The sequence below is a fragment of the Dermacentor silvarum genome, chromosome 9, assembly GCF_013339745.2.
Source record: "Dermacentor silvarum isolate Dsil-2018 chromosome 9, BIME_Dsil_1.4, whole genome shotgun sequence".
Taxonomy (NCBI): Eukaryota; Metazoa; Arthropoda; class Arachnida; order Ixodida; family Ixodidae; genus Dermacentor; species Dermacentor silvarum.
The window spans coordinates 25,389,891-25,415,751 of NC_051162.1; the positions used below are offsets into that span (position 1 = coordinate 25,389,891).

The following is a 25,861-nucleotide window of genomic DNA, read 5'->3' on the forward strand; positions in this document are numbered from 1 at the left end:
CTCGCGTGTTCCCTCTAAAAGTAGACCGTTTTGTACATCGCGAAACCCCCTCCGAGTTCAACTAGGTAACATGGCAGCGGCAGCAGAAGCCTGTGTCTTTGCATCCAGCGGCAGCAAGCGTCAGTATAACCGTCTAGACCCGTTCACGTACATGACCGACGTGGAGTTTCAGCGTCATTTTCGCCTGTCGAAGACATCCGTGCGCTGGCTGTGTGACGAGCTAGGCGAAGACTCTCGTCTGCGGAGACAGCCTGGCGGGCTTCATTCGCTCACCGTCGAACAGCAAGTCCTCTGCGCCCTCCCTTTCTACGGGACTGGGAGTTTTCAGGGAAGCGTCGGCGCCGAGCGTTACATTGGACGGCATCAAACTACTGTGAGCCGCTGTGTCAGAGATGTGTCTGATGCGCTTATCGATGCGGCAGTGCGTAAGCGGTGGCTGGCTTTCCCGAAGACGGCGGCAGAGCGGGCTTATATAAAGGAGCGCTTCCTATTTCGCAGGAACATTACGAACGTCGTAGGGTGCGTCGACGGAACGCACGTAGGAATTAAGGCGCCTTCAAGGTCAAACCCAGAGGTGGTCAAGGCCAACTGCTTCACAAGGAAAGCACATTATGCCTTGAACACAATGGTGGTAAGTACAATTTCATTTTGCCTTGATGCTTGTCATAATTGGTGTAATGCTGTACCATGTGAGTTACTGAACACTTGCGCATACAATTCAGAATAATTAGTTTTTTTCTTCACATGACGTGACAAAAATGTTTCCACTGGATTGTGCTTGGGCACTTCTAATAATAATAAAAATAATGTTGTTTCTTAAGCAGTCATGTGGCTGTTTGGGCTTACATTGCACTATAATTTGTGTTAGTATGGCACAAATATTCAAAATTTTCTTGCAGGTGTGCGATGCTGACCTGCGCATCTTGGATATTGATGCCCGGTTTCGTGGGTCCTGTCATGATGCCCATGTTTGGGAGAAAACGGCCTTGAGGCGACATTTCGAGCTGGGGCTCCTTGTTGAGGATGGCGACTGGTTGCTTGGCAAGTATTTTTTTCCTAAGTGGCTGGATCCGCTGTGAAGAACACACGGGGGGGGGGGGGGGTTGCAAAGAACACTGCAGTGCTGTGCATTATGACATTCCTAAATATGCAGTTGGTGCAAGAGCAGTGTACTTGACTGATTGCGATAAAAATATAAAGAAGACGTGTTCTGCATCACAGAACACTTCTATATGTGGGTATAGAACCTCCTGTATGCATGTTTCTAATGTGTGCATATGTTTGTAGATGTGCATGTTTATATACACATACAAACCATAAACAGTTTTTAGGGTGGGGGGGGAGTGAGGTTCAACTCCCCCGTCCCTGCTGCACAGCAAGCTGTGTGCTGCTGTGAATTGAAGCGCAGTTTGTTCCTTGTGCGTTAGTAAATATTTATTTTTCTTTCACAACAATGTGTTTGACATACACCTTGAAATCACTGTTTGCAGCAAGGCAGCATACTCTGCACAATGAGCTCATTGCATCATCATTTTGTCACTTCGTGCTCATTGTGTGACGGGCATTCATGCATTTCAGCTTTTTAGGATGTATAAATTAGTCAACAAAAGTCAATTAGTCAATATCATTATGCAGTGTTCTCACATGCTAACTAGTTGTGGTTGTGACGGGAGCAATATTCCAGGCAGGGGAACACAGTCTCGCATTTATGCGCATGGACACTTTTTGCAAGTACAGGCACTGAATATTTACATCTATTGGAGAACACGCCTGAAAACAGTCGTCAAAATTGCACCCTGACGTTGCTCATTTCGGCACTAATTGGTATGTTCAATAGCAGTTGTATGCACTCGCATGCTTGTTCAAGAGTTTCAGCCGTCTGTGATTCCTAGACATAGGCCTTTAACAAATCGTTTAAATTACTTTCGTGATTTATGTGCATGTGGAATGCTCTAGGGGGATAGCAGTCATTGCTCTGTATATGTCGGGATACTTGGCATGCAGGTCTGGATGATGTGCATTTACTCTTTAAATGCGTATTTAGACATCATTTTCAGTATAAATAGAGGTCCAGGGCCTCCAATAGCACATCAAAAATATTGTCAAGCCTCATGCGCCCTGAATAATTTATTATAACCGCTTTTAGTTTCATTTTCAATGATTGTACCAATGGTTATATTACATCGTGACATCATGAACCAGAAGGTGATCACATGGAAGCAGCACTCTGTGACGTTTTGACACCCGTTCTATCATACTCACTGGTCTACTCTGCCGCCAGATTGTTCCCCCTGATGAGCCGCATAAGAGGTGATCAAGGGAGCTGGAGAAAGTGCCAAAACGCTGGAATTCGCTGCTACTTGACCACCTTCTGCGGTGGGGCATCACGATACAGTATAACCTGCGGAAACTAAGCCAAAGTGGCTGCACAGGAGCTGTTAATGTGATATGTTAAGGTTTCATTGAGCCGTGGAACCATTTTTTCTGTGGATTCGAGGTCCTATGCCTTCAGTTAACGTAAAAAATTAGAATTTGAGAACATGACATAAGTACTCTGGTAACGTAGGCCTGAAAGCAATTTTTTTCTGTAGGACGCCATGAACTAATTAATTACACTTGGAACCTCAAATCCCACAGATTCCTGCAAATAAATCATTGCAATGCATTATAATTCAACCAATTCAAAATATGTGACAGATAAGCGTGGCTTCGGGCATAAAAGAAGAAACGCAGTATGTCACTGAAAAGTGCTGTGGTGGTACTTTTATATCAGATACCACTGCCACATGGCTGTGGTGTAGGAAGCAGCACAAGGGAGAGCATGTGCCCTTGAATCATCAAAGGAAAGTGCACAGTCGGAAAGGCTTATTTGACAGCTTTTGGCAACACAGTCACTGTATCGTTGCAATGGCCTTCAAACACTTTGTGGTGCACACGGAGTAAACGCTGATTTAGTCTGATGCCATAAAACTAATAAATTGTTATGATGCATGCTCAGTGATGGAAGCAGCCAAGCATGTTCTTGAGCAGCTATGGGAGCAGTAAATATTCGAAGTTGGAGCAGGAATTGTCAATATTGGAGCAGAAGACATGCGTTTTGGAGCAGATTCATAAAGCTCGACATGAGTGAAATCACTTGGCATTATTTAACATTCTTCCTAAACTTAAGAACACCAGCATTTTTCGGACTTTCCCCTCATCTAAATGCAGCTGCCATAGCCTGGATTGAACCCGCAGTCACAAATACTCGTGCAATACTTGTTTTTTTGGTAGCCAGGTTTCATTTCGCCACCAAATTTGCACAGTCCATAAATGCCGACTTTAAAACAAAATGCATAGGCTTCAATTCTGAGGCGCAATACTAGCAAGGATGTGAACCATTGAACGTGCACATTCTGTTTGATTTAGCAAATTAATTTGAAATTTCTGTTTTGGATTAGCTGATCACAGTTCAAAGGTTTGGCACAAGATGGCACAATTGCCAATGCGCTTCCTTCACTGATTCTCATTCGCTTTATGGGCAGTGGCTGATAACAATGACCCTCGAACACTACTGGCAATACTGCATTACTTATTGGTAACATTCTGAAGTGACGTACTCAGTACCTTTTTAATAAACAGTGTCATATAACCTCAGTCATGCTGATTTGCCCCACCATCTAAATGAAATAAAGGTCCTAAAGCAGTGTAGGTTGGTAATTGTAGTATATAAATCACATACTGGCTAAATGAATATTGAGGGTAAAACCTTGCTTTATCTGGTTTCTTGCAACATCGAATCACTGCCAAAATTTTTCAAAATGAAGTAATTGCAGATAATATGCATTACCTTTTTTTAGGTAACAACACAACATTAGCTTAATTTGTTGGAAATTTAGGGCATAGTGCATTTTTTGCTTGAACATAATGATAAACATATGATGTAACCAAATAATTCAGCAAGTGAGCATGCTAAATCAACGTCAACTGCAATGCACATTACTGATGGTTTGTCCGACTCATGCCAGCTTACATTAGGGAGTCAGGTAGAAATATGTATCTCAGAAGATGCTGAGTTTCTGGCAGTGATGATTGACAGAGCGCATGACGGAGCTTCCCTGAGCCTCTATAACGAAAGTTGCGATCTTCAGTTTTTACACTGATCACACTGTACTTCATGAGCCGATTTGTTATCTTGGCAGAGTGCTTTGCAGCGGCAGCATATGTTGCTCTAAAGCTTATATTGCTTGCTAGACAAACACACTGAAATACCTGTAAATGATGCCCAGGTATTGCGGCATTGAATAAAAAAGAGACAGCTCAAAGAACAGTTGTAGAGACATTGAATTTTTGTTAGCTTTTACTTTCCATGCAATTAGTGAAGGAGTGAGGCATGCCCTCTCAACAAGGGCTAACACAGCCTAGGAAATGGCAATGTATTTATGCAGCAGCTGAGCACCAAATTAGGAGAAGAAATGAAGCCTCAACATGCAAACGAGAAAGGTTCTGCTGTTCAGTAACAGCTAAACTTATCTTAAAATTGATTGTTTGTCACCGGTTTGTGCTACAACCCATTAAACACAACAGCACAGCAAGCTATTTGGCTAAGTTATAAATCTGATAGGAGATAACAAAAATTATAGCCATACCACATTTTTCCCCACACGAATCGGAAAAGAAATGCAAGTAGATGATATTGTAGGTCTGATGTAGAGTACATAATGCTTACAATAGAGAAGTCGCCATCAGCGAGAATAGAATGGATGTTTAGAGAAAATAACTTAAATTAGAGTTCTGCAGGAGACAACTATGGAGAAGGAATCACCAGTTTTTCAGGTCCTGAATAGACTTCGGTCACAAAGGCCATGGTTAATTGCAGCTTATGGGTTAGAGACTTTTGCAGAAAACATGGTATATATATATATATATATATATATATATATATATATATATATATATATTATCATCTTTAGCATTCGTTGGCCATGCGTGTTGATGCTTGAAGGGGTACTGACATCTTTTTAATGACATGTTTTTTCTACTTATCCAATCAATATTTTTGCTAGCATAACTGCATTGTCCTAGCATAATTTTTCGAATGCGCATGGCATGTATATTCATTTAACATGAGCATATCCAAATGTTTACGAAATCGAGTATGGCATTTTCACGTGATGCTTCTTTACAAGACGTTTTACATCTAGGGAAAATTGGATGTATTGTTGCAAACTGTCGACACATTAGCCGGGTCTAGCTCTTGCAAGCCACACAATGACGGTCTTGCAAAAAGTAGGAGGCCATGCAGCATAAATAATTCTTTCCTGTTTTATTCCGCACATCTATGCATTTCACAGGAGATAATAAGCTTGGTCCCTTGGTGTTGATGCTGTTCTCTGAACTTGCCGCTCGTAGACAGAGCTGGCTGTCACATATGTTACACAAAATGCATTACCCTTCTTACCGTGTCTCGGCTATCATCCTGCTGTGTAAACTTTTCGACAAGGCAGTCAAAATGAGGTCCCAAACGATATCGCATTCCGTTGGTGATCTTCACGAATAAATGTCATCATCATTAGCCTATTTTGTCCACTGCAGGACGAAGGCCTCTCCTAATGATCTCCAGTTTAGCCTGTCCATGCACAAGCCGATTCATTTTTAATCCTGTGAACTCCTCAATTTCATCACTCCGCCTGTCGCCCTCAGCTGTGTTTCCCATCCCTTTGTATCCATTTTATCGCTCTCACTGTCAATCATTTGTCCTACTGATTATGTGACCCGCTCAAGACCATCTTTTTCTCCTTAATGGAAACAAGAACGTGGCGACTCCCGTTAGTTCTCTGATCCACTCTGCTCCCTTCCTGTCTCTTAACGTTACACCTATCATTTTTCATTCCAGCGCAGTCTGTGCGGTCCTTAACTTCTTCGCGGCTTTATTTGTTAGTCTCAAAGTTTGTACCCCATATGTAAAATGCAATGATTGTACACTTCTCGCTTTATCGGCAGCGGTAAATTGCCTGTCATGATTTGGGAATACCTGCCGTACGCACTCCACCCCATCCTTAATCTTTGGTGGGTTTCCTTTTCATGAGAAGGCTCCGCTGTTAGTAGCTGGCCCTAAATATGCATACTCTTGCATGGGTTCTAGGTGTTGGTTGCTAATCGTGAATAGTTGTTCTTTCGCCAGGCTATTGAATATTATCTCTGCCTTGTGTTTGTTTATTTTCAACCCTGTTTTAATACTTGCTTAAGTTTCGTATTCAATAATTTTTTTTGGAATTCGTCGGCTTCATTGCTGAGGCACATGATGTCATCTGCAAACCGCAATTTGCTAACATATTCTCCGTTAACCTTTTTTCCTATTTCTTCCCAGTCTATTTGTTTTAACACTTCTAAGCATGCAGTGATAGTGTTGGAGAGATTGTATTTTTTGGCCTAACCTCTTGATTGCAGTTTTTCTGCTTTTCTCGTGGAGAAGTAGTGTAGCTCCGGAAGATTCGTAGATGTTGGCTATGGTATTGACATAAGTTTCCAGTATTACTTGACGCCACAATGCCTCGAGAACTGCTGTATTCGACTCCATTTCTTTACAGAGTCAAATGCCTTTTCGTAGTCTAAGAAAGCCATATAAAGAGGTTTGTTGTATTCAACAGATTTCTAAATGACTTGATTGGGCATGTGGCTGTGATCTATTGTAGAGTATCCGTTTCTGAAGCCTCCTTGCTCTCTAGGTTGGTTGAAGCTAAGTGTTTCTCTTAGCCTATTCGAAATTACCTTTGTGAATATTTTGTATATAACTGAAAGTAAGCTGATGGGTCTATACATTTTCTAGTCTTTTACACCTCTTGTGTATTAATATAATATTGGCATTTTTCCAGCTTATTGGTACATTTGAGGTCTTCGGCGTGTGTAGAGTACCGTGACTTTCTTAAATATAGCCCCCCCCCCATATCTTCGATCAAGTCGACTGTTATACCGCTTCCTCCGGCCGCGTTTCCACAGGCCAAGTCTCGTATGGTGTTTCGAACATAATCTTTTATAACCCATGGTACTTTGGTGTGCTGTTTGACTTTGAGATAGCTTGAGGATGGGAGACTTGTCTTTGAGCTGTGCAGTTCAGAATAGAAGTCTTTGGCCACCTTCACTAAGTCACTAAAGTTGCTGATAACATAACCCTGCTTATCTTTCAGTGTGTGCATTTTGGACATAACTGTATAGGAATAAATGTATTGTGCCCATAATTATCATCACTCAGAGGCGTGCAGTAACAGAGTGCTGAGAACAAACTGAACTTTATTGCTGTTTTACCAGTGCCAGTATATACGCAAAAATAAGACAAGCAAAATAGAAAGAAACACATCTATTGGCCTTCGCACAGCATTGTGCATGAATATCATTTCCTCGTATAAAACTACGTAGGTATCACTGTTGCCTAGGGGCGTATGTAGCTGCTAGATTGGCAAGAGGAAATATAGGTGCTGTACAGATGGAAGGCGGTGTGAATCTTATGTGATCGTGCCTTTTGGCAGGTTAATGACAAAGTATAGGTATTTTGTCTGACTTTGTCCAGAGTGTGTCCCAGTTTGAATAAATTTACTCTGCCTGCTTGTTGATGTGTCTTCAATTTATTGCTTGTTAGCCACCATTTTATCTTTATTGTGAATATGTAATTTCCAGTAATGAGTGCACCTTGTTATCGTCTGGTCAATTCGCAATTTCGTTAGGGTCACAACTGCAAAGAAAGGCCACGACAATGTGCATGTGTAGTTACATGTGCAGGTATGGTTACACTTTTAGTCTCGCGGTAGTAATTCTCAACAAGCACAACTGCTGTTTTCTTGCAGGCGATAGTGGCTACCCACTGGAGCCATGGCGTTTAACTCCTGTGGCAGGCCACCGATCACCACCGTCACCCGAGGCAGAGTACAAGGTTCACACAGCCATGCGAGCAGTTGTGGAGCGTTGCATTGGCATTCTGAAGGAAAGATACCGGTGCTTACAGAAGTACCGTGCTTTGCACCATGAGCCTGGCCGAGCAGGCCACATAGTTGCAGCATGTGTCACACTCCACAATATTTGCCTTGCTGCTGGTGAACCCGTCCTGTCTGATGAAGAGGTTGATGACAGTGATGGCATCGACACTGATGATGAGCAGCAACCTCAACAGTCAACACCAACTGTGCCACTATCAACGCCTTCGACTGCTCAGTCTGTTTCGCAGCAGGTTAGACGAATGCTGTTTTCGAAAGGAAAGGCCCTGCGTGACTCAAAGTTGCAACTTTACCAGCAAGGCAGGCCTCAGCGTATCAGCTACCTCAACAGAGTGAGGCGTCGCTTTCGTCGTCTTCGTGCCACGTAGTGCATGTCAAATTAGTTAAATTTAAGTTGTCACCATAGCAGTGTGCACGTATAGCTTCAGTGCCTCGTGTGCAGTATTTGCGCTGTGACCGACAGAACTCGCCTCAACGAATGTCGGCGTTACTGTGATTAGCATTGAAGCAATGTCTAGACACGCCATATTGCCAAATTTGTCACATCTGTGTAGCTGACCTTAATTTTGTGTTACGAACATCTCACATGCGGCTGCCTATGATACTGACTTTTTCGCTGGTTGCTTACTTTTTGCCGATTGTTCTACTTGTCTGTCAGGGTGCCTTCCAAATGGCTGTTTCTTGTGAAAGAGTTAATTAAGCATAAATAGATAAATGGATATCAGAAATTGTGTGAAGTACCCTATGAATGCTAATCTCGTAAAGAACTTGGGGGCTCTTCATTGGTGAAGTTACTTAGCATGCATAATGCTGAATTTTGGTCATGCGTAATCTATCGACCGCACTATGAAACAGCGACGCATTGCATAATTCGTTGCAGCGCGAGATGCGGATGTTGCGCCAAGCCGGTTGTGCCTATGCATTTGTGGCGAAATGAAAATGCATTGAGAATCTTAGTGTCCTGGCTTGCATGAAGAAAATGCTTCAGGGTGTTTGCTCTGTTCACTGTTGATGCATGCGTCAGAGGTTCCGTGTATTTTCTTGTTTTTTTGGGGGGGGCATGCGTTATTGTGGATGGCCAAATCGTATATTTTCGTCTCATAATTGGGCTCAAATTTTTAAGCAGTAGAACAATGCAGATCCAATGCACTGCAGACCTCGGTGTGCGTGAATGTGTAATGAACCACCAAGGCAAAATTACATATTGGGAGAAGTGTGGTGCAGATACCAATGAACTTTAACCGCCAGATAAAAATAAAAATTGCTGAGCGAGTTCGCTTTTTGTACAGCTTTAGAACAATATTACACAAAACGTGATATGCTCAAACGTGTAAGAGCTTGCCGCAATGCCAAAGTAGGGTGAGCGACAATGAACACGCCTTGTAACTGCTATTTTTGTTGTAAGCCTCGCATTTGCCTCCGGCACTCCCTTTACTGAAACGTGGCACTGTCTTTCCATAGGTGTCATGATGATGATGGTAACAGCAGCAGTAAGGCTGGTTAATGCTTGCCCCTTTGATTCCTGCGAGTTTAGTGGTAAAGAATATGCCACGTGCATACATCTGTGCTGCAAAATCTAAAGCTTGTGGTGATCTTTTGGAGAGCTAATTTTTGTTGGGACAATTCAAATATGTGCGCCATTGTGGCCTAATAACTAGAGCATTGGTGAGGTTGAAGACTGGGTGTATTGGTATAGCAGACTTGAAGTTGAATTGCACAACAATTTGACGGGACACAAGGATGAGAAATACGCGCAGCAGAACGCTATTCTGTATGTGTTACTCTTCTTTGTGTGCTGTCGAATTGTTGCGCAATCCAACTTCAAATAGAGAGTTGGGCTTCCTTGGTGCAGGAACGAGGAAGTGTGAGCTATTCGACAATATACCAGTGCCTTGCCACACAACTATGGAAGGCTGAAGGTTTGCAAACAAAGCTTTGCTTTCAAATCCACCTGCTCCTGTAATACAAGCACTGATTGAAAGCACCTTCATACGAAAATAATGGTGAAATGAATGGCCTTTTAAAAGTATCATTTGTATATTGACACTGTTGACATAATAGGCGCCACACCGGACTCAACAGTTGTACTGGAGATAGCAGTTTGTTTCCTATGTGAAGCAAAAGCTGTCGAGATAACCAAGCTCAGTTTTTTGTTTGACGTGGTACACAACATTCACTGTAATCGGTTTTTGATTCTAAAGAAGTGCCAAACACCATCTCTTTTTCAAGGACGTCATGGGAATATTTGGCGAGACCTTTTTACAACCCCTCATAGTGGAAGAGTGGCCAGCCAGCTTTGCTTGGATGCCTTTATAGATTTCTGTTCCTGATCATTGTGTGCTATCAAATTGCTAAAGTCTATGCAACCGGTGCAAGGCATTACGTTTTTCTATAGTCGGATACAACTTTAGGAGGCTGCGGAATCTGCACTTCAAAGGCAGGTGAACACAAGCCTGCACCAATGGGCACGCACTCTAGAGTGATGTGCCGCCGGACGCACTATTCCTGCTTGTTGGAGAGGGGCTATTTCTTTAGACGTGGAGGCAATCGGCTGCTGCACTTTGGTCATCTGGGCGGGACCTCTCCTGCGTTCTGAAGTTGTATCTGACTGTAGAGGAAGCCGATTTTTGTACAACACCAAAGGATAATGTGTACAATTATTTTGCCTATGAAATGGATACATCACAATTGAGCTATACAAGGGCTTAAGCTGTGCATGCTGTGTGAAAATTAGTACATGCAAATATATGACATTGTAAAAGAGTATGTGGTATAGAACATGCATGTAATGGCACCTTTGAATCGGGTAGTCTTGCATTCATATGCACAGTATATAGGTGATCGCATTATTAAGCTCCTGCTGTGTTTTCTGTCTTTTCATTGTGAATTACCCACACCGTTCATCTTGTGGCTAATCAACGTGCACTGTATTCTTGCACATAGAAAGAACACACAGCACAATGACATGTATGCTGCATTAGTGTATTTTTCATTTACATGGTGCAAGAGTGGCACAGGTTGTCCTACGTTTTTGCCCATTTTGAAGAGACACCAAGTGCGTGTTACAAGTGTCCGAATATGCACAGCACTATCTTTGCTGCAATAATTTTATTCGTGCTCTTGAATAATAAACAAAATAATAAACTTAAAGCTCCTTGCTTTATAAGGTGTCTTCTGGGGGCTCGACTGGAGAGCAGCAAGGGCACCGATACTGCTGTTGCAGAGCAGCCCTCTGCACCTCTGCCACACTCTCAAGAGCACGTGTCTGGCGCTCGCCTACTGCCACCAGGCGGTTGAGTGCCTCCAGCGGCAGATTGTTTTGCTGCAAAAAAGTGAATTGTTGAAATGAATCTACTGCATATAAACCATTATTTACAAAGAAAAAAAATCGTTGCACTATTGGTACAAAGTGCCATTAACTGTGGAAGCCTTTAGTGTAGTATGCATAATAAAACAATGTGTCGGGACAACGTTGCTTTATTTTTCATAACTGGGGTTGTCTTTTTCGGAGCCAATTATCATGATTAGTGTGCCAGCGGCTGAGGTGTCCCCGCACCTCACAAGTCTCTACTGTCAGCCCCACAAACCTATTTTTGTTCACTGCAAAACAAATGCCTCTCCCTACAATCCCGTTTTATCCGAGCTGATTGCACCCTATGCCTACAAACATTACATTTTTGTCCCATTGCGCAATTTTATACCATCCATGGCTGCAGTTCTCTCTCTCATTGACATTCATTCTGTCACGCTTATGTAATCGCCTCTTATGAACTGGCAACAGGTGATTGAAGACGTGCATGGCCTGCCCTCCGGCTCCATTTTTTTCTTAATCTCAACTACCGTATCAGTTGCCACTGTTTACTACGCCGCTGTCTTACTGGCTTAATGCTATCTCCAACAATTTTTGTTACTTCGCTTTCTGCATAGTCCTTCACTTCTCAAGTTTCTCTGTTAACCTCCAGGTTTACATTCCAGATTGCATAACCGGTGGAATGCAATGATTCTAAACTTTTTTCAAGGATATGGGTAACGTGGTGATCACGATTCGGTAATTTCTTCCATGTGCTGTTCAACCCATGATATTTTTGTATAAGTTTCCTGCTTTATATCAGTACCTGCTATTGATATTTCACCTGGATAAAGATACTCTTCCATAGATTCTGCGGGCTGAATGTCACGCATGAATTTCTGGTATCTCACCAAGTTAGTGAAAGTTAGCTTTGTCGTTTCCGTATTATTAACCTTCCAATGCTCGCTCTAGGTCCGCTTAAGTGTAATAGTTTGAATACTTCTAACCGTGCAGTGAATAGGACCTGGGTGATTTTGTCTCCTTGCCTGACCTCTTTCTTGATTGCTATTCCACTTTGCTAGTGGCGAATTATTATAGCTGCATAGTCTCGATGTTTCCCAGAGTATTGTGCTTCTTGTGCTATATGATGTGCAACGTTTATGACTATGTGTATCTAATTAATAGAAATGCCTTTTTGCTATAACTGAAGCCATGTAAAAGTTTCTTGTGCTCTGCAGATTTTCTAATTACCTGATTGATGACATGAATGTGTTCAAATATAGAAAGCTCATTCCTGGAGGCTGTGTCTGTCTGGGTTGGTTTGAATGAAGTGTTGTGCTGACTTTCTTGGAAATAACCTTGGTGAATGTTTTGTACAATATTGAATTGCCCTAATTGTCTTTCAGTGCATACATCTCAATCTTTCCTATGCCAAGTTTCTTCTCACAGATGTCATGCTGCTTGAATTTTTTACTGTTTCCTTGCTCCTTCCAATGCTGTAATTTGATTATCCCTAACAATCTTTCTGTCCATCAGTTCCGCCAGTTTGGTGAGTTCTGTTTTATTTCTGACTGCTACACACTTTCATGCTCATTTATAAGATGCTTTGTTACTTCAGAAAAGTTGTCTACTTGTTGCTCTGGTGCCTTACATCCTCCTTAAATTTCAGTCTTCGTAGTATTGTAATGTTCCATTTATTAAATTGAGGTTACCATCTTCTCACTCTTTCCATTTTTCTGTTCTATAGATGCGTAATTATTTGCGAAGAGCATGATATAATCTGTTCTCATCCTGACTGCATATACGTTGGTTTAATTTTCCCTTGAGTCATTTTGCTTCTCTCTTCAAAATTCATAGGAATTTGAGACCTATCATCACTGCCATTTACCCTATATAATACTTACACATCTTGTACTATACTGACATAGGCGTATGTAATGAAAGCTATTACATTTTTTTGTTTTCCTGATGGTGCTTCTCCAGGTCTATGTCATGTTATTGCACTTCTAGAAGAAAGTATTCGTTATTCAGTCTATTTTTTCAAATTCTGCCAATCTCCCCTCTACACAGTCACCAATTGCCTGTTCCGCCTGCTTTGGATAGTAAAGACATTCATGTTCATTTGCAAGCACAAGCAATAGGCTTGCAATACATGCCCTATACACCAGGTTGCCCAAACTGATGCGTTTCTAGATTATGAACATTCTCTGCACTGCACCTTGTGAAATTCCTGTTGCCTTAGTTAACATTACATGCGAATAAACTGATAAGTTAACAGCAAAGGAGCAAGTAAGGCTAACACAGGGCTTCTTTCAGAAATACCCACGAAGCGTCTAAGTTGCATAAAGGCCTTGTCTTATGGTTCAAAATCCAAGTACTATGTGTTGTTGCAGAGTGGTTTGCAATTAAAGATTATACATGCCTGTGCTGTGTAAGCCCGCAGACCCTCCACTGCCTCGGCCAGCATCTTCTGGTCTTCCGCAATTACCTGCGAAGTACCAGCCTTAGGCAGTGCCTGCAAGCCTTTTGGCATTGTGTTTGTGTGGGGCACTGTGGTGTAGATTGAGGAGAAAAATTAACAAGGAATTTAAACAACACAGTGTGGCATGTTACACGCATGCTTGTGCTAGCTCGCGAAAAGAAAAATTGTAAGCTGCAATTGAATTAGTCATAACTAATCGCATAAAAATGCCTATGACACACCGGAAATCGACTGCTGCAGTGGGACTACTGGGAGGTCCAAGTGGCTGGTCGAGGGCTGCGACTCCTGCAGAAGGATGGTAAAAGGAACATATAAGTTGCCTGAATAAAAGCACGCAAACAAACCCTTTTAAAGTGTGACAATGCTAAACCATACTGTATTTTATGCAGTTGAGTGCAAGCTCTACAGTTGTGCGCTAATGGAATTTTCTGCACTCCTTACACGGCGTTTACTGTAGTCGAGTGGAAATGCAAGATTTTATGCAGTCTATGGATTACACTTTCACGATAGAGATTAAACAAATACAATTAAACTGCACATGCAGTACCGCACTCACCAGTGTGGGGTCTTTTAACCACAGTGAAAGCCCCAAGCCCACGGCACATTCACGGCCAATCAACGGAAGAACCCTCCCTCCGAGCCCTGGTAGCTTGCCACCACATGTGCCACTGAAATTGAGGGCAAAACGCGTTTAAGAAAGAGGTAAGCAGAAAATTTCCAAATGAGAAAGTTACTCGCGAATATAACTGGTCAATCGTTTACAGAAACGTATTTAACATGATTAAATACTACTAAAAGCCACTGTGAAACCACGGCCCCGCAGCTCTAAGTTGGACAACATTTCATCAATTAACGAATAGGGCGACATTTCATTGTGAGCATAACACAGACCGACAACAGCAGCGTCTTTTTCCTTAAATAACTATAATACCAGTGCAACTTACGTGGCAGCTTCCGCCACAACGGCTGCATCCCGCTTGATTTGTGCGACAAGCTCGGACCAATACCGCCGCCACTTTGTCGCACTCTTCTTTGCGGGGCCACATTCGTTGAGAAGCTCCGCCAGCTGGGCCCACAATTTTTCGCGTTCATGGCCCGTGAAGCACCCGGACAATTCGCTGCTCGGCCTGGCTAGGTCGGGATGCCTCTCCAAGAAGGCAACTAATTCTTCTTTTTAGAGAGCAGACGCATGACGCCCCGACCTAGCCTTTTTTGCTGCACGTGGTGCGAGTTCGCATTCCGCCATGCTTCTGGCTATGGCATATGCCTACTGGGGGGAGTGGCATGCCTTCGAAGCTCGGGCAAACGCGACCACTTTTAAATTTTCGCGGGCCCACGTGCATGTAAAAGCACGAACACTCGTTGGTTCTCAATGCCTTTTTTAAACTGCTGGACATTCACTTCGTTACTACGAAAGTGACTTAATCCGTGCACTATTATTATGCTAAATATGAAACAGTAGAAATATACTTATCTGCAGTTTGTCGATGTCTCCTTCACTATGCTGGCTGCGAGTTCCATCGTCGGCGCCAACTCCTTTTCGCATCGTAGCTATATAGGCTGCCTTCCTTTTGCACACACTATATAATAGTCGTGACGGTCGCAGTCACGCAGAGTGGAGGAACTCAGCGCACTCACAGAAACAGCACCGGACAAGTTGTTTCTTCAGCATTATGCCGTGAACAGTAGGTGCGCGTTGCGATCTGTAAAATCGCCGAAGCTATTGGCAGTCTTACGGGGTGCATGGAAAGATTGCTCACGTAGGAACAGAACTATCCAAGAAATAGTGGCCATCGTGGAGCCCTATCACTACGTCGCGCACTGCAAGCTCGTTGTGCGAGTTTGTTTACACTGGGCCTCTTCGATGCTTAGCCGCCATGCTCGCCCGGTGAGTGGATGTGATTGCGCCACCGCATCGTTCCCTCGTGGTATAATGCGAAGCGTACTAAATTACAAATTAGTCTGATACGTATTAAGTGTACATCTTGTAAGCTTGAAAATGCTTCTAAACCACGTTATAGTAACTAATATTATTCTACTAAAAGCATTTGTTTTATAACTTGCTTGTGCATGTAATGCACTCGGTGGAACGACAAACAAGTGAAAGAAAGCACGACCATGCACCGACGGTATGATCACGTGAGCCCCAGTTTGTCGACCGCCCAGAAGGCAACGCCCAAGGAATGATAGCCACCCAGAGTGAATGTAGATAAACGAATGAAACTGGAGGCTTGTCGAAAGATAAACTGTGTCTTGTTACCATTAGTGCTTTCATCTTGGGGCGTCGCCAGAGCTCGTGAAGATTCCGAGTTTCGCCGAACTCGGCGCATCCTGCATAGCACCCCTGCATTTACTTGTGTGCGCATGCGTTAATTTAGAACACAATGCTAAACAGCGCTCGACGTATACCTGCGAATCTCCCAAGCACATCGAGCCATGTAAATTATCTGCTGCACATTATATAGTTTGCAAATCCATAATCCTGTTTAACAGCGGAGCTGTTTAAGCCGACCGTTAGTCCGTGTGTCGTGTACAGATAATGTGGGCCGATCCTAGCGGTAGTGTAGAAAGGGTCTAAGCGAAATTGCACATAACCCGGTGAACTAGCGAAGCTGAGCCTGGATAAGTCTAGCTAAGCGTGGTGTGGACTACTTAAGCTTACTCAGTCGTTCGATAGCCAATCAATAGCTAATCGATAATCAATCAATAATCAATAAATTCCAGAAATACTGGGGATGACTTGGTAGTGCTTAGCCTAGTCCAAAAGCCAGGACTACCTAGGTGCCCATCAGCTGCGCTGTCTCTTTAGCATTGCGCCTCCAGTGCAAGCTACACAAAATTTTTTATATCGTCCTTGAAATGGTATTATGCAGAAGTTAACTTCCCCAACTGACTTTTGCCAACGTAATGCAAGACGATTACCACAGTCGTGTGGAATTCTGATGGCGAACTTGTGCTCTCGAAGGCATACTGACTCGGCTTAGCGCAGAATAATGCTTAATGAGCCTTTTAATCCGCGCAGGGCTCCAGTATAGGGGGTCTAGTATCTCTCAGGGGCACCGACGACCACGGGTTCGAGCTTAGCGATTCACGGGGCTGCGTCAACCGTCGCCTCTCGTAGTCTAGCGCGCCACTGCGCGCTCGCTCAGGTCGAAAAACAGGGGGCGTCTCCTTTCCACTCACAACAATCATAGCGAGTGGAAATGGATATACATAGGGACAACATAACAGGCGAATGCCCGCACAAAGACGGCGGGGCTCACCTCAATTCCCACAGGGTGTTGAGACCGATGTAGACCCGTGTACTACGACTCTCTCCTCTACGCGTGGGTGATCGTCCTCTTTGGTCGAGAGCGCTTTTCTTTTCACAATATAATGGGGACCGTCCCATAGAAGGCTCTTGATATGCAGCAGCAGTTGTCGTAAGCAGGGCTGTCGGCCATGGCAATGTGGAAGACATAAGCAGTCGTGAAGCCACACCGAGTCACAGAAGGCAAAGAACTGTTTCTTCAGCTTGCGGTACCCATTGTGAATGATGGAGTTGCAGACTTGGATTTATGCTGTGGGGATGTGGGTTGGAAAATTTGTTTGTTTCACTGAGCCAGAACAAGCTCGCGAGCGAGCGATGTCTTGAGGTTGCACCTGTTCTTTACAATGGTAGTGTTATACAGCGGAAACCCCGTGGGCAGATGGGGCAGCTTCATCCACACTCTCGTTACAAGAAATGCCTCAGCGACCCGGTATCTACTGATAGATAACATGGCGCTTGTCAGTTGCGTAGTGGTGAAGTGGTCAGATATGTGCAACTAGCTGTTCGTTACGTCTGTGATAGAACGGTTACAGAATATTCCAGAAACCTGCCTTTAAGTCACAGCAGATGGACCATGGGGGGGGGGGGGGAGGGTAGGCTGATGAATTCATCCACGAATTCCAGAGCAGCATGGTTACCTCTGAGTTCTGCAACCGACGATGACGTAGAAGGGGACGTCGTGAACTTGATGAGAATAGAATTCGTGGTAACTACCATGCAATTGGCTGAGCTTTTGGGGGAAGCGGTATCGTCCCTGTAAACGTGGAGGCGTTCAGTGTGCTTTTCATGCAGTTATAGAAGTACGGTTTGTTTGAGGGCGAAAGATTACACATTCGCTTACACACGCCTTGCAAATACACACGGAACTCGCCGTGGTGGCTTAGCGGCTACGGAATTGGGCTGCTAAGCACGAGGTCGGGGAATCGCAATGGCGGCAGCATTTCGGTGGGGATGAAATGCAAAAACGCTTGTGTATCGTGCATTAGGTGCATTTTAAAGGACCCCAGGTGGTTAAAATTATTCTTTAGTCCTCCATTACGGCGGGCATCTTTATCATATGGGAGTTCTGGCATGCAAAACCCGAGAATTTATTTTAACTTGAAATATGCAAGCCTGCGCGTTGGATATACCTATGCACAGACACGATTGTACGTAGCGACAGTGAGTGCGCATGTCATGAAGCTGCGTCTTTTGAACTCCAGCGACATCGAGCTGGTACCCACACACATGTTCAAAGGTAAGCTGATGCATGTTCGGCTTACCTAATGACATATCTAGGCTGAAGGTGAGCGTGTTGTGAAAAGCGAGCAACCTTGCATGGTGTGTGCGCCGTTTCCCTTCACCCCAGCGGGCGAACCCTCGAATTCCCCTCCGTTTCATCCGACCCTTCTTCGACTTTCTTCCTGTCGACTGATACGGTCTCACGATGATTATGACAATGATTTATTGGCATCCTCTTTGAAATAGCACGGTGAGAAATAGTCACCTGCCCTGCTTAAGGTTATGAGGTATGCTAGACATGTTTTTCGTCCTAGCATTTTTGTACAATCTCCTCAATCTTATTTCTCTTTCTCAAAACTTCTGCATCAAGCGTGTACCGCATTCTATGCCTGTAATGGATCTGGTCATGTCAATCCCTTCCCTGCTTTTTTCACGCCAGTACTTCTAAAACGGCAACGTGGCGCCTTACCAGGAAACTGGCATGATGAACATAGCGTGACGTATGTACACAGATTTCCGCTGCAGCTCGGCAAACGACACTTTCGTGTTAAAATGTGTCACTCAAGGGACAAATAAACACTTGGCCTGAAAGAAATATTGCAGTTGATATGAAGACTACACAAAGTTGTTAGGATTTTGGTGGTCCTAAAACGGAGATTAAAGATATGGTTTTGCTTACGTGATGACTGCACGTCATCAGCGGCGGCAACAAAAACTGCAGCTTATGATGAAGCGGTGCCTAGTTCAGAGGTTCGTAAATGAAGGGAGTTTGACGGCCGCTATGTTTCTGCTTACACATAAAGATGAATACGTCTGAGGATATCTTCACAGAAAAGAAAGCCTTACTTAATATTTACAAATTTATTTTATTTCTGCCTCTAGAGAGCCCCCCCCCCCCCCCCCCCCCCTACCGTATTGCGTGACTATAGCGCATCCTGTTTCGGTAATAAGTGACATTCGCTAAACTTCCCGATGAGCCCCTAACGCAGCAGTGTAATGATGACTGTACAAGTCCAATACATAGTGAATACTATTTTGCAGGTTGCTGTCACCACGTGTTATGGCAGCAGCGGAAAGGGCTGATCATATGGGGAAGAAGGAAAGCACCACACTCATCGCCTCTCTACAACGTGAAGGAAAACTAAGCTTTAAAGAAATCTGGACGTTCGTTTCTGACTTCACGATGGCGGGTTCTGAAACGGTGAGATTTGCAAGGAACTTGCATGAAAACATTTTGATCATTTATTAGGCATTAAATATTAGCTTTGGAGGGATGCACCTAATCCTTAACGATTTAATGATTTGAAGTGCTGTGAATCAACGGGGGGTGGGGGGCGCCACAACAATATTAAAGTCTGGAGGCCTATGAATAAAGCACGGTTAGCAATAATCCGAGCTCAAGCTTTCTATCCACGATAAGAGATTAGCAACAGAAAATTACTTATGAATGTGTGGACGAGAGCAAGATGTGCCCAATGAAGGTATTGTATTGGCTGAGAAGTGTGTTTGTTAGGTGGTCCAACGAGCGCATAGCCGTAAGCTTTAAGGCATCAGTTTTAAATTACAATTTTATCTTCAAGTACTTTGTGCACCTAATATTAGTTTCAGCCGGCTATAAATTACAACAAAAATAAAAGAAAGAACTGTCAGCCCTTCCACTGGGGTGGACTGGAAGACCAGCGAAGCTGTATTATGATGGGAATTGTGTATTTCCAATTGTGACTATGAAGATGTGATGGTGTAATTGGTTACTTGAACTATTAAAGAATGAGAAATATGTATGATGCGATGGTTTTCATTTATTTAGTTACCACAGGGCCCATGACGTTATGGTCACTACGGTACACCGCCATATATAGTGTACGGCAAAGGTTGGCACGTTCTTCATAAACACGTCGCCAACGCCGCGCGCGTTCGGTGCGAACGCTGGCAAAACGCGCCGCCGTCGACAACAGTTGTGCGCGTTTGTTTGTGTGACCGCACAGAACCACTGCCAAAGCGCTGGCCAGGTGACGGAACGGCTAAACGCCGTTGTCGACACTGTTTTAGTGGAGAGGCGGGCGAGAGTCCAGAGAAGTCGGCGGCAGAGGCCGCCAGGGCTGTGCGCATAGTGGGAGAGCAGGCACGCACACGCACAGTCTAGGGCACGGTGTAGTGGTCTAGGGTGCCTCGATGCCCTCCTCGCCCACCGCTCCCTTTCCAATGGGAAGTCGCTTTTGCTGGCTCTCCGCCGTGCGTTTGCTCCCCGTGAAAGCGCGCGTCCCTCGCCCACGCGAGCTTTCGCTCGCACATAAGCATACAACCAATGCCATTTTTTAAATGCGAATGCATTTCTTAGTCGGGGCATGTCAGGCGTCTGTCGGTGTCCGCGCGTCGGCAGGTGTTATCTCTCCGCTCTCACTCCCTCTCCCATAGCAACAGCTGCGGGCGCGCGTGCTTATCCTCGCTCCTAGCAACCGGAGCACGTGGTGCGGGCGGAGTAGCGGAGAGTGAGTGGAGAGGAGGAGCGCGCTCTGGCGTGTGAGGGCGCTCGCATCGCGGGAACTCGGCGGAGCTCCCGCGTGTGTGGAGAGAGTGTAGGAGAGGGTAGGTGCATGCTTCGCCGCTCCTTCTCTCCCCGTTCGCTCTCTCTCCTCCCTGCGCCCCACTCTCCCATTCGCTCGCTCGCTCGCACGTATATATAAATGGAGTGAAGCGCGCGCCTCACTCTCGACCGTTCGCTGGCTGGGCGCCTCTCAAGGCGATGGCAGAAGTCGGTGAAGGCGAATGTCTGACGGCAACGGTACCCCTAGCAAGAAGTGTAATACAATCCAACCCGAGCATTACATCTCTCGCTGGAGGTGACGTCACTCACTACTTTGCTCGAAGCGGCAAGGACGGCGAATACTGCGGCGTTAATCTCGTTGCTAACGTGTATGGGAACCTCATATCGCATGCCGTTGCCACCTCGCCCGTTCGAGACACGTCTCCGTACAAAGACTTCTACACCCTTGCCTACACCGGAGTCTTTGTGGTGACCGTGTACCTCGCGCCCAACCTCGCTCGTGACGCCGTTGCCGCGCAACTGGACGCGGCTATAGAAAGTGTGTGTGTGCGGTCCAAAGTATCTGACTCCGTCGTCTTGGTTGGTGACTTTAACGTGGACGTGAGAAAGAAGAGCGGCGAGTGGTTGGTGGAGTACATGCGGACAAAGTACTCTATGCAGTGTGCCTCCGCCGAGTCCGACAAGTGTCCGACTACTATTCACGGAAGTTGCATTGATCTCGCCTTTACCCGAAACTGTGACGTGCGCATGCTTCTCAAAGACCCTTTGACTGTACACTTTAGCGACCACAAGGCTGTGATTATGGCCGTCAGGTACAATGACAACACAAACAGGTGCTGATGAATGTGTAAATAAATGGTTACGGTACAAATCCTTGTCTCGTCATTAATTTACGCCATTAAAATTACTACGCCGTGTACTCTCGGCGCAAGAAATGCATTCGCATTTCCTCACGATTCCCTTCGGGGAGGTGGGGGCAATTTTCTTTCTATTGCCGGACGCGACCATCGAAGAGTGAGCCCTTATCAACTTCGCTGTAAAATTTGACCAGTAGCCGAACTTTGTATTCCTTTCCGTGCACTTTGCACGTTGTGAATCATATAGCTACTCATACAATTTTTAACCATGGTCGCTTGATTATATTGCTGGTGTATGATGCTTTCACGTGTTTAATAAATGCACGGTAGCTCTACTGCAGCTTTATTAAGACGCGAAAAGAGTATAGAATAAAGAACATGTTTCATGCTTCGGTCTGTTGCTTCATGCTACAACGTTTCTGTCACTAGCTGCTGTATTTAATATAGTAATATTTTTTATATTGCAGATTGCAGCTGTTGCAACGTATTGCTTATACTGCCTTGCAATGAACCCTCTCGCTCAACAAAAAGCCAGCGAAGAGGTTCGCTCAGTTCTGAACAAACATTCAAACAGTGAAATAAGTATCAAGTATTCCGAACTTTCTTACTTAAAGGCCTGTATCCGTGAATCACTTCGGTAAGATTTATTGTACAAATATTATTGCTTGATTTTTAGCCTAATATACACCTTTTACTGTCCGTCGTAAATAATTCCTCCGCTTTACGTACGACAGCCTGTTTCTTTTTTTTTTTTCGCGACCAGCGAATTTCTCCTAAACAATCCTAAAGGATTCCTTAGAATGAATTCTCTGGACGACACCAGTTTCGAGATATTAATTCCTGAACTTTGCGGAGAAATGCACTGGCGTTCCAATTAGTTTCTTAACAAAACGTCGCTGTATGCATTGAAGCACAAAATTAACTTCCGACGCCGCTGCGGATGCAGCTTCATCCGTTGTCTTGGAGGCCTTGCTGCCGGGTTCACTATGAATGGCGGAGGATGCCGACGTGCAGCTGCTCGAACCGTAGTCCTGTGACTGATGCGCTGGACGGCTCACCAAGGACGACTTCACTCCCTGGACAAGTTGCCTGGGTGCAAGCGCGCCGGCAACTCGCAGCGTGGCCGAGTGTGAAGATGAAGTCAACTTGGTCCTCGGGTGCTCGCAAAGGGGCGCTAGCAGAGGAAGAGGCAGTGGGCAAATAATAGAACAGCTGGCCCAGGAACGGTTGCTTTCTCTATGTCTCCTTTATTCCGTTACAATATATATCTTGTAGCCAGGGGCGTAGCCAGGGTGGGGGGCTGATGGGGCTTCAGCCCTCACCCCCCCCCCCCCCCGAAACTTTTGCGCGCGCGCATGGACCGCCGACCAAACTACCACCGGCACCGGGAATCATTCTAGATTTTGTCTACAATGTCCTTTTCACGCTCGAAAAGACATTTCGGCACTAACATTGCGCAACTTCGTGGCAACACCCTTGTACCTGGAGTCACATAACGCAAGGAGCCCCATCCGAGCAAAGGCTTTCAAGGCCTTTTCGATAGCGAGCGGGCGGGTTGCGGCATCTCGCAGCCACCGTGGAATCTACGGAGCGCATGAATTTCAATTCCGAAACTTTATGGGTGTCAAGTTCTCATAAACTTTTGACGCGAAAGGCGCACTGTCATTTCAAAAGGCGCGCTTTAGATTTTAAATTCAGGAACTTTATGAGTTTAATGTTCTTATAAACTTCGGCCAACATGCGCGCACTGGAGCCCTCGTGTCCAAGCCGTTCCAGAAATGGAAGCATGCGCTCGCAAACTTCCACACACACGAAAATACTAAATATCACCGTGACTGTCAGCTGGCAGCTGATAATTTTCTCCAAGCATTTTCAGGAACGCCCAGTGTTATCGATCAGCTGGACCAGAGAAGGCAAAGTAAAATAAGAGAAAACAGAAGAAAGTCAATGGCCTTATATGAGGCAGTTCTTTTTTGCGGGCGACAAGGTCTGGCTCTCCGTGGCCATAGGGACAGTGGTCCTATGGATTTAAGCAAAGCCCGCGCTGAAAATACTGGTATTTTCAGAGCGCTTATTCGCATGCGAGCTGATTGTGGAGATACATATCCGCATAACCATTTGGAATGTTGCCCCAGTAATGCGTGTATTTAGGCCCAGATGGAAAACCAAATTATAGAAATTGCTGGTAAAATTATCAAAGAAAGCCTAGATACAAAAGTAAACGCTGCAGGCTGCTTCTCCATACTTGCTGACGAAGCGACGAATATTGCTGGAATCGAACAGCTTACTGTTTGTGCAAGGTATCTAAACAAGGATGCCAACGACATCGAAGGAGTGTTTTTAGGTTTTAGCACGGGAGTAGATGCCCATGTCTCATGCAACTGCAGGTTCGATGTAAATGTGTACAAACTGCTGCAGATTCTAGTCACCCTTCCAGTGACTGCTAGTGCAAAGAGAATATTTTTTAATATGGGATTACTAAAAAAAAAACTACTTGTGCTCTACAATGTGTGAAGAACGCATGGTTAGGCTGTCGCTTCTATACACCCACAGAGACGTCGGCATCAACGTGTCCGAAGTCATTGACCGCTTCGCTAAATTCCCCGCCGAGTAAAGTTTGTCCTTTAGATTGCGAAGCAGCAAAAATCATTGCAAGTAAAAAGCTCTGTTCCTTTAGGTTCATAAACTCGTAATTATGAAAACATATGACTGTTCATTAGCTTCTAAAGCCACAGAAGTTTTCCCCGTTTATTCTAACAGCATCATTATCAAAATTATCTTGCGAATACGAAAATTTAACCAATTTTGACCGACCTTGCTCAGTTGAAAGCCCGGCCCACGCGGCGTTGCCCAACAAACACAGTCCAACTTGCCCCATCATCTGTGGCTTTCGTTTGGCCTTTTCTTTCCTTTTTAGCTACTTCCGTTTACTTCTTTTTCGAACCGAAGTAATACCCTTCTTTTTTTTGGGGGGGGGGGGGGGGCGGGGTGCAGAATATTTGTTGCCGCTCTGCAGGCAGGTAAATTGCACATTTTCGTACTGATCTCTCAATTATTGCTCTATTATTCTCTATTATTCTACCCATATGGTGCAGTCGCGACCGCCGCATGACCGAAGTACATATCGCGATTTCTGCGATCATAGTTTTGTTCTTGCCTGGATAGTCTGATTTTCTATGCGTAAAGTTTAGTATCTGTGACTGCGCAACATGTTTATTTTTCTTGTTTGGCGCATTATATACAGTGACGCTTGTTTAAATACGTAGATTTATTGGAGACTTATACGTATATTTAAATATATTGTTGCGAGGTTTTGTGTATACAAGCAGTGAACTTTGTTTCCAGCGACACTTTCTTGCCCTTTGTTCAGTTGTATCCTCGCATTTGTATATTCCATTGTATCTTCGCATTTCTAATGTATATTTTTCAGAACTCCTGCTTTTCATATGTACTCACTGCTGTGACTATAATCTCGGTGTAATTACAATACACGACCGGTAAAAGCTGCTCTCGCGCAATTTATATTGCAACGAAGGACAGCATCATTGAGGTTTTTCCCTGGCCGTTGCATACATACAAAAAATGTAAACAAGGTTCTTGAATAACAAAGATTCATCAAAATATTTGTCCTCAACTTGTTCTTTCCATGGCCTTTACGTTTTTTCATATCAGCTGCATGCCCTGCTTTGCTGGTTTCGAAGTGATATAGTTCTAAAGTTCGTGTGATATTTCCTTACTTATTAAATAGACAAAAAACGCGGAAACATTGATGTCAGTTCTTTCTCCCACAATTTTTGGGACATACTCATATATTCTTCTATGAAAAAATACACATTTTACTTGACAGTGCGTAGGTTTCAATAATTTGCTTGCAGCTTCTAATATACAATAGCATTGGCAATGGCAATGCGGTGATTATTCATGTATTTGATGCCTCGACAAATTCTATAAGGAGGAGGCCGCGCTGCAACGTGAGCCCCACCCCCGAACAAAATTTCTGGCTACGCCACTTCTTGTAGCGCCCACCGACGTTGATAAGCGGGGATGCTAAGGTCAGCGTTCTCGGCCGGCGCCTCGGGGACGCCTGCGAATGACGAGGAAAATAACGTTGTGCGGCGCGTGCTAGGGGCGCAAGCACGGCACGCGCTGGTCCGTTCTCAAAGCCTGCTGAGCTGGTCCTCTTGTTCTGA

At 44.5% G+C, this 25,861-nt stretch overlaps 1 long non-coding RNA gene across 1 annotated transcript in view; it reads left to right on the top strand.

Moving 5' to 3' along the window:
- The window catches only part of LOC125940103 (uncharacterized), a 29,167-nt gene extending 6,865 nt beyond the window's left edge, over positions 1 to 22,302 (top strand). Inside the window, exons 2-3 of the long non-coding RNA XR_007463344.1 lie at positions 19,311 to 19,470; positions 22,139 to 22,302. This is a non-coding gene — a long non-coding RNA (uncharacterized LOC125940103). The remainder of the gene's footprint in view (positions 1 to 19,310; positions 19,471 to 22,138) is intronic.
- The last annotated feature ends 3,559 nt before the right edge of the window (positions 22,303 to 25,861 follow it).